Source organism: Rhinopithecus bieti, unplaced genomic scaffold, assembly GCF_001698545.2.
Source record: "Rhinopithecus bieti isolate Rb0 unplaced genomic scaffold, ASM169854v2 scaffold_8783, whole genome shotgun sequence".
Taxonomy (NCBI): Eukaryota; Metazoa; Chordata; class Mammalia; order Primates; family Cercopithecidae; genus Rhinopithecus; species Rhinopithecus bieti.
The window spans coordinates 1,097,683-1,107,615 of record NW_016806197.1 but is presented as its reverse complement, the minus strand read 5'-3'; positions in this window follow the sequence as shown (position 1 = coordinate 1,107,615).

The window sequence follows — 9,933 nt, the reverse complement described above, 5'->3', positions numbered from 1 at the left end:
GAAGAAGAAGAAAAAGAAAAAAAGAGCATATTGACGCTAAATAAAAACCAGAAAGAGCAACCTTATGTCATTTATTTCTCTGAAATTGAAAAAATCGTTTTTCCCCTTAGAAAACTGTTCTGGTTTAAAATAAAAACACTTCAAAAGGTACTTTGCATTATATGTATGTCTTCCATGAGAAACAACACCCACATCTAGTGATTTTCTCATCTTGTCCCCGTCTGACAAGATCTGTACTAAAATATATTAAAAAAGGAAAACAAAAAAAAAAAAAGATAAAGAAGAAAGAAAAAAAGTGGGGAAAAGCTGACTGGGAGCAGCAGAAATCTCTCCCTCAGGCCGGGGCCTTTCCTTTCTCTCCGGAGCAAGGGTGGGGGCCTCAGCCTGGGCTTGCCTGGGGCTCCAGCTCCGAGACCCAGCGACCTTCTGACTCTGGGGCCCCCTGGGTTCCCCGACTTCAGCTCCCACCTCATTCATTCAGCTCGACCTGGGAGCCGGGCTCAGCTTCCCTCCTGGAATTCACCCCGGGACGCTGCTATTGTCCCTCTCGTCTGACCTCTGCTACGCTAAGTTCCAACAAGGTGATCTGGAAAACGCGCCACTCGCTCCCTGGCGGGCTCCCGGACTCGCCTTTTCGCGCCCTCGGCGGCGGCTCTTTTCTCCAGGGGGGACCACCTAGCGCTCGGCTTTGCACGGCCAATTTATGGCGCTGTCAGGGGCTCGGGCGCCGCGCCCATTGTGCGGGACGCCGCGCCTGACCCCGCCGCCAGCGCCGTGTAGCCCGATTGTTCCCTCATTAGGGCGGCCGGGAGCGGCGGAAAGGCTCGCGGCCCTTTCCCACAATCGCTGACAATGTGCGACCGCAGGCTTGTCACAGTCGCAGACGAGGAGAAATGGAGAGGATGTGCCACCGAGTGGGGCGCAAGGGACATCGCATTCCCACGCAAGGAAGGGGGAGAAAGCCACCATTCAAACACCCAAACCCAAACTGCAGACCTTGCACCGCCTGGTGTAGTTTTTCCTGGGGTTTTGGTGGCGGCTGTCAAGACCCACAGGAAATACCCTAGGGGAAGACTCCACAGCGCGTTACAAAGAACTAAATCAACGCTTGAGCCCAGGAGTTCGAGGCTCCAGTGAGCTGTGATCGCACCACTGCACCCAGGCCTGGGCCCCAGAGTGAGACCCTGTCTCAAAACAACAACGACAACAAAAAAAAAAAACAAACCAAACCAACACACATACACACACACACACACACACACACACACACACACCCCTAGATCAAGAGTTACAAAGAGCCAGACAGCCGGCGAACTTGGGCACAGGAGAGCTCTGTGCACAGGGGCAAGAAGTGCCCAGATGCAAGCGGGGCTGAACTGTGCTCTCTCAGGGGCCGGGGCTGCGGCCACGTGGAGAAAGCAGGAAGGAATCTGGCGGGGCCGTCAAGCAGGCCTAGGGCGATCAGCACTGGCACAGGCTGCCTTCACAAGCAGGAGCCATCCGCAGTGTAGCAATCTCTTTCCCAGCCTTGCTCCTAGGAGCCAGTTGGTCTTTCTCCCTTTCGTGTTCTTTGCCCCACTGTGCCTGTTGCTGCTGTTCTTTCCCAGTGAAAATGCCTCCCAGAGAGGTGAGGCAGCCTGAACACCACACTTCCACGCTCTCACTTTTCCTTCTGGCCAACCAAGTGAGGACACTGCCCAGACAGCCCTTCTCTCTCCCCCTCCTCCACCGGCCTGTTGCGTTGAAAGGGCCTTCTCTAAAACTGCAAATAAAGAGCACAGCTTCAGAGAAACCGGGCAAAGGCTCAAGGGGAAGGCACAAAAAGGACTATCTCTGTCCTGGCGCTTAGATGTATACAAAAAGCTACGCTCAGATTCTTAGGTCTGTGAAATGCTATTTGAGTTGAAACACAATACCCGCCTACAGGGCATGCATAGAAAGTGATTTTAGGCGGCAATAACTTAGGGTAATTCTCTCTGTTTTATAAACATCATTAGCTCCTCCTATGAGATAATGCAAAAAGATTCAACGTTTCTTTGCACTTTCTCAAAAAAGTGAATTCTGGGGCTAAGGCCGTAAGCCACCACATTTATTAGCAGGTGATTCAAAATTGCACACCCAAAGGAAAACTTCAAGAAGTTGCAGGGATGCTGTGCACAGACTTTTAACTTTAAAACTCTTCTCAAAACAGTGTTTTTGAATTGAAAATGTGTTTATTCCCTCAACAGAATATAAAGCTAGAATTGAAAAGAAAAGAGTTTATATTTCAAGATAATATTTGTATAGAATATGTTGAAAGATATCAATTGTCTATATTTAAACTACGGTTGAGAAATTCTAAGTACTCCAGAATTTTAAATTATTCTTAAAACGGAACTAAAGATATTTTCATGATGGAAAAATAATGTGAATTAAGCTTCTTAAAAAAAGACCAAGTCTCATCTTTGGAGTGCGTGTAGTCCTGTTATTTTGTCTGAAGCTTTCTTGACAGGTGAAAAGGGTTTTAGGTTCTTGTGTTTAATATTATAACAAGAACGAGGGTACAATTTGTATTAGTTTATAAAATCTATTGCAAAGATGATTTTGGTTGTGGCAGTTTTCCTTTCTTGTTTTTAGCAGATGGCTTTCTATTGACTGTTAACTTTAAAATCCAATGTGTAAAGCTTTCTGTTTAAAAGAAAATAGCGATCTTAATTTGAGGTACATTGTGTGCAGTCTTAAAGTTTGTGATGGCCGGTTTATGGTGGTGGGGAGTGTTTCTTTGTAACTTTGAGTTTTCTCTGAGTCTTTAAATTTCACTGTTCTTGTAGTTCTGAGCTAGTATATCTGCACTTGATCTGGGCCCAAACATATTTTGATTGTAAATAAAAAGTCTTCTTTTATGAGGATGTTCACTTCACAGCTTGAGCAGTGTAATTTTTATACAGGTCTCAGCAATCAATAAAAAAGCCACAGGAGGAATGATTTATCTTGTTGGTTACAGAGACTGTCACCGAGAGAAATTGTAAAAGATCAATTTACACAACCTGGTGTGAGAATGTTATTGATATAACACGGTTGATCGGTTTCTGGTTGTCTGTGCGCAGGCACGGCGGAGGGAGCACCACCACCACTCGCCAAGGTCTTAATAGACTCCGCGCTCCATAAAGTGGACACAGAGCCAGTGACGGCGGAGAGGGCCCGGCGGGCGCCCACCGGCATTGGCTGCGCTCCGATTACTTCGTTAAGCAGTGTCATGCTTCTTCTTCTTCTTCTTCTTCTTCTTTTTTTTTAAAATTTTTCCCTCCTACTGTGAGAACTGTTCACTTGGAGACTCCCTGTCCTAATTACAAAGAGCCCTTTTAACCATAGGTCACAGGACTTGGCTCTTTTGACAGGAAATGAGGAAACAAGCTACCTTCCTGGAAAAAAAAAATTTCAAACTTCTACTTCTCAAATTAGTTAAATGAAGCTTGTCGACGGTTGGGAGTTGAGTCTTATGACAGTTGGTTAATCGCAGTTGGTACATTAACTATGTTTTAACCAGAACTGTTTGGGATCTAAGTAGATTCAAAAAATAAGGCACGCCTAGGCACTTCCCACGAAAAACACCTAAAATAACCACAAAGTTGATATTGGTTTTACTTGCTATAGGTGTTACAATACAAAATGGATTCCTGTACCTTTAACACTGTAATTAAGTAAATTTACAAACATTAACATTTTTTCAATGACACTAAAGCTACTTTAAATCCTAGGAAGGCCTCTCTCTCTCTCTCTCTGCTCCTTGTTTTTTGATTCTACCTTCAAAATGTCCTCTGTCTATATTTTTTATATTAAATATTCTCTGCAGAGTCTATCTAGTAAATATCTGGTTCCAAGTCTGTGTACACTATTCTCAGATATAAAACTTTTCAAATGAAGATAAACCTTTAGTTGAATTGGTTTATTTTCTGATTTGATTCTTTAATGTTATTATAGAAGATGGAATGTCATTTGCAGTAACATTTAAAAAACTCTGGTGGTTTTCTTATTGAAAGACTACTATAATAACAAGCAGAAATAAAGCAACCAAGATTTAGAAAATATCACAGTGTTTTGTGTATTTATTATTTACATTAACATATAATGTCAGAATGATAATTATAATGTGGCCTCAGTTACAAAATATAAAAGAATAAAAGTCTAAGAAGAAAAACTTCCAGTGTAGACTTTCAGTTATGATTTTAGTCATATTTTTTCATGTAGGTTGTCTTTCTAACAGATTCCACATTTCTGTGTGTGAGCGTGTGCATGTGTGTGTGTGTGTGCACGTGTGCCAAGTCTTTTATATTTAAACCCTGTTGTTGCCATTTTCATTTCTGTGGGAAACATACAAACATACACAAAACCACACACATCTTTTACTTGGAAGATGGATGAATCCCGTGCTTTCTGAACACCTACTTAAAAGGTAAGAATCAACTAGTTTTATGCATGCTATTAGATCGAATTTTAATTGCTAAATGTCCAATTAGTATTTATTTGCTTTTGTTTACAGAAGAGTGAATCAATGTGATTTTGCTTTCATATTTCTGTATATTAAAATTACATAATAGCTCTCATTGTCTTTTCATTAGCTAAAATTAGTCCTCAAATCTCTCACCGCATTCATTATAAACTGAACACAAACAAAAGACTGCTCACAAAATATGCTTTCCTTTCATTTTCCCCCTACCCAAGCTCTTTCATGGCATGTAGATATTCCTATCTCAATATCAATGATGTCTGTAATCTGGCATCAGAAAACTTTGCGCTTATTTCCTCTTCAGGGCTTTAACTGAATCAGCACTCATATTATGTAGCTGGGAAGAGCGCTGCAACTCTCCAGTGGGAGCAATATTCCCTCCAGATCAGAGAAATAAGTCCTCGATTTTTTTCACAGCTGGAGAAGACAAACTTGCTCTTATCTTCAACTCATGTCTTTTCTCCCCCTTAAATGCGGTTTCCATTCCGGCCACTCTCCTGATGGCTGCGGGCCCTATGATGGTCTAGTACTGACTGTTCTCTGCCCCAGTCCTCCTCCCAGCTCCACCCTCCTAACCAGACCAGCCCCTCCCCAGCCTCCCACAGATCCAAGTTAAAATGCAATTTCCTGCTTTTGATAAGTAGACACTATCCAGCCAGAACAAAACAGAACACTCTGATACAATTGTCTCATGGCCAAAGGCAAGGGCAACTCCCACCCTTCAAGTCTCCCCTCGTTTAATCCAAGCAGGAAATGCAATTCTGATTTTTTTTCCTGTATGTTTTTTAGCATTTTTTTTTTTTTTTTTACTATGCTCTCTGGGAACATATTGACAGGGTCTGCGCATGCAAATCATCGAGGGATGCGGGGCCAAGATCCTAATTACAGGAACATTTCCAACAATCCCACTCACCCTATCAATGCAAACATTTATAGATACTTCTGATCTTGAATTCACAACTAATCAGAAGTACCCTACTTCAAAGCTTCAGAAATGTGTTTTCATACCAGACGTGATAGTCTACCAGCATGTGCCTTATTTTGGGAGGGTGCCAAACTACCTAGAAATATGGCCACATGACTTTCCGTGGGAGCTAGCTGACTGCATTCTGTCTGCTTAAGACAATCAGTTCCTATTCAATAACCATTAACCTTATTTTTTTGTCTCTGCTTTTCTTGAAGTAGCTAAAGTACATATAGTTATGAATAAAGCTGTCTAGGTTGTTTCATAGTGCATACAGTAGGCAGATGGAAGGGAGCTACATAATTAATCAACCAACATGTTTCTTCAGCATGTAAAGCACTCTAATCACCCCCAAAGGAGTAACAGAAGAATGGAAGACATGGACTTTTACTGGAAAGAGCTCATAAATTGGTTGGCAAGAAATTGTGCTCAAGAGTAAAGAGTAAATACGAAATTGGTTGAACTGACTCTATGTTTTTCAGGAGAGTGTTGATGTCAAAGATAGAAATAATTTTGTTTGAAGGAAATCAGAATGGAGAGGGTTAGAGATGAAGAAAGAGCATAGGAGACGGTGTGAATGAAGGAATGATTCTGCCATGGTCATGAGATGGACCCATATTATGCACCGTGTAGTGATGGGAACAAGGTGGAAGGATAGGCGGCCAGCTTGTGGAGAGTTTTAATGGGTATACCAGATGTTTAATAAATGTCTAGTGATTAAGTAAATGAGCTGAAATTTGAGGCAGTAGAATGTAAACCAATGAGTAGTTCTGGGCAGTAGCATGGCTTAATGAAAGAGACCTTTTCAAGATACTGCTTAGACAGCTGTGGGCTTGCTGTCTGTTGGGGTGTGTATATGTGGTCGGAAGGAGCATGGGCAGGAGAGTGCAAAAAAGGCAATGGCTGCGGTTATCAGGTGACAGATAATGAGAACCTGAAATAGAATAACAGTGGAAATGAGAAAAGGGAATGTTTCAGAAATTTCAGAGACAAAAAAAGCCTGGCCCTCAGTGGGCAGTCAAAACAAGGTTGATGATAGACTAACGTGAGTACTGGAAATGAGATGGCCCCAGATTTGGAGACTAACATCATGGTTGTGCCACTGGCAGGGAGGGATTTTCTGATTTGGTTGGGGAAGAATTACATAATTTGGGGCAAGTATGAGGAAGAAATTGTAAACATTTCAAGTAAAACATCCAATAGAAAGTTAGACATTGACTAGAGTTTGGTTAAAAGAGTAGAACTGGAGATACCTGTGTGAAGTCATAAAGATCTTATATTGGCTTGAGCGTGGTGTCTCACGCCTGTAATCCCAGCACTTTGGGAGGCCAAGGTAGGTGGATCACCTGAGGTTGGGAGTTCAAAACCAGCCTGATCAACATGGAGAAGCCCTGCCCCTACTAAAAACACCAAATTAGCTGGGTGTGGTAACACACGCCTGTAATCCCAGCTACTTGGGAGGCTGAGGCAGGAGAATAACTTGAACCTGGGAGGCGGAGGTTGCAGTGAGCTGAGATCATGACACTGCACTCCAGCCTGGGCAACAAGAGCAAAACTCCGTCTCAAAAAAAAAAAAAAGCAGATCTTATATTAATCAGTAAATCCTGCAAGTAGCCTGTATCTACATGCATTTAATCTGGGTTTGAAGAGGAACAAGGCTATATTTAGTCACATAACTTTTTATTTTTAATTATGAAAGTAGTATATGCAGATTAAAGTAGCATAGAAATAGCATACAAATATAATGTATGTAATTTAAAATAAGCAAAATGAAATCTTTTTAGACTGAAGCAGGCTCTATTATTATATTTTGGGAGTAAAAGACTCATCCCATTTTAGCATTTTTAAAATAAACCATAAAGATGTGTGGACAGAGAAATGTGAAAAATGCAACATCTCATCCTGCTAAACAAAGTGCCCTATAATGAAAGTTCTCCACACTCACTCATGTTTCACAACTAGGAGTTTATGAACACTGAAAAAAATCTTTTGAGGAAAAAAGGAGTTGAGTGAGTGATTGATGTAATAAAAGCAGGACTCAGGGTCAAATGACCAGGCAACACATTTCAGGCATGTAACTAGGCACCATGGTGCTTCTCAAAGCCTGGTTTGTTTAGGAGAGCTATGTTCTTTCAAACAGTACCTTTACTTCAATCTTTGCCAAAATTAACAGTAGGAAATGAAAAAAAATATATAGAAGTTATTTATGTGACAAGCATTCTAATGACAATGAAAATTTAACTATTGACAGTATTGCCAGCTCAATTGTGAAAAGAGTATTTCGCATAAAGAATATTTTAATTTTAATTTGAACTGACACCACTTAAGACTGAAGTAATTGATATTGAGTAAAACTGAAAAACAGCAACAAACTAGTTATAATAATAACACCTTGAAAGCCTTTTAAAAGCAAATGCATAGAGTCATAAGTGACAGTCCTCTCCTTTCCAGAAGGCTTGATCTGATCTTGGGTGAAAGAACTCTAAATTATTTGTGAATTAATGATAGGAAAACTCAAGTTATAATAGGAGAGACCTACCAGACATAGACACAAGAACAAAATGAAAAAGGAAAGAAAAATATATTTGTGACAAAATGCTTAGGGCTCATTTAAAATTCTGTGACACAGTAGATGAGGACATCTGACCTGCTGAGATTAATTGAAAGCACTTTCAAATTATTAAACCTCAAGCTTATTTTAAGTGTGAGGTCATATGAATATCCTAAAAATCTTTGTAATCAAAAAACAGTTATATGAAGCCAAAGAATACTGATATCCTCAAAGAGAAACAAACAAATTTGATCCATGAATGTAATAGAAAAGACTATTCATGCTTAAGAAGAATTCATAGGAAATTAAGAATAGAAGAAAATGTCCCAGACATAAGGGGGGGCTTATAAGAAACCAGTCCCTGTGAACTTCTAGACACAAAGGTTTCAGAGTCAAGAACAAGACTAGAAGCCCTCTCTCACTGCTAGGTCTAGGCAAAGCAATAGGATGAACACAACAGAAAAGAGAATATAAAACAGAAGATAAAGCAGCAATAGTATTAAATAAGGCTTATCATTTTGGGTGCACTTTTATTGACATGAATGGGAAGGTCTACTCATATTGGATTTATGGATTTTTTTTATGAGGAGATTCCAGTGAGTAGTGGTACTGGTCCTTATTTTTAAAATTGTGGTTATGTACACATAACACAAAATTTACATTTTAGCTATTTTAAGTTCACAGTTCAGTGGCATTCACATTGTACTTTCAAATTGTTGGGCAACCATTGCCACCATCTATCTCTAGAACTATTTAATCTTTCCAAACCAGACTCTACCCGTTAAATACCAACTCCCCTTTCCTTCCTCCCTCCCTCCCCTCGCAACCCCCATTCTGTTTTCTGTCTCCGTGAATCTACTCTAGGAACTTCATATAAGTGGAATCATATGGTAGTTCTCTTTTTGTGACTGTCTTACTTCACTTAGAATAATGTCTCAAAGATTGATCCATGTTGTAGCCTGTGTCAGAATCCTCCTTTTCAAAGATAAAATTTCATTCTTTGTATAGCCCCCGTTTTGTTTATCCATTCAGCTGTTGACATATGGGCTGCTTCTACCTTTTAGTTATTGCAAATAATGCTGCTATGAGCATGGGTGTGGAAATATCTTTTTGAGATCCTGCTTTCAATTTCTGCGGTATGTACCCGGAGGTGGGATTGCTGGATCATAGGGTAGATTTAGGGTGAATTTTTTGAGGCCGCCATACTGTTTTCCACATCAGCTACACCATTTTACACTCACATCAGCAATAAAAGGGTTCTAATTTTCCACAACCTCACATCCATCTTTCTTTCTTTCTTTCTTTCTCTTTCTTTCTTTCCTTCTTTCTTTCTTTCTTTTTCTTTCTCTTTCTTTCTTTCTTTCTTTCTTTCTTTCTTTCTTTCTTTCTTCTTTTCTTTCTTTCTTTCCTTTCTTTCTCTCTTCTCTTTTTCTTTCTCTCTTCTTTCTTTCTTCTTTCTTTCTCTGTCTCTCTTTCTTTCTCTTTTTCTTTCTGTCTTTCCTTCTCTCTTTCTTATTTCTCTCTCTGTCTCTTTCTCTCCCTCCCTCCTCATTCCCTCCAACCCTCACCTCCCCTCCCTCCTCTCCACTTCCCTTCCCTATTTTCTTTCTTTTCTTTCTTTCTTTCTTTCTTTCTTTCTTTCTTTCTTTCTTTCTTTCCTTCCTTCCTTCCTTCCTTCCTTCCTTCCTTCCTTCCTTCCTTTCTTTCTTTCTTTCTTTCTTTCTTTCTTTCTTTCTTTCTTTCTTCCTTCCTTCCTTCCTTCCTTCCTTCCTTCCTTCCTTCCTTCTTTCCTTCCTTCCTTTCTTCCCTTCTCTCTTTCTTATTTCTCTCTCTCTGTCTCTCTCTCCCCCTCCCGCCTCATTCCCTCCATCCCTCCCCTCCTCTCCCTCCCTCCCTCCCTTCCCTTCCCTTCCCTTCCCTTCCCTTCCCTTC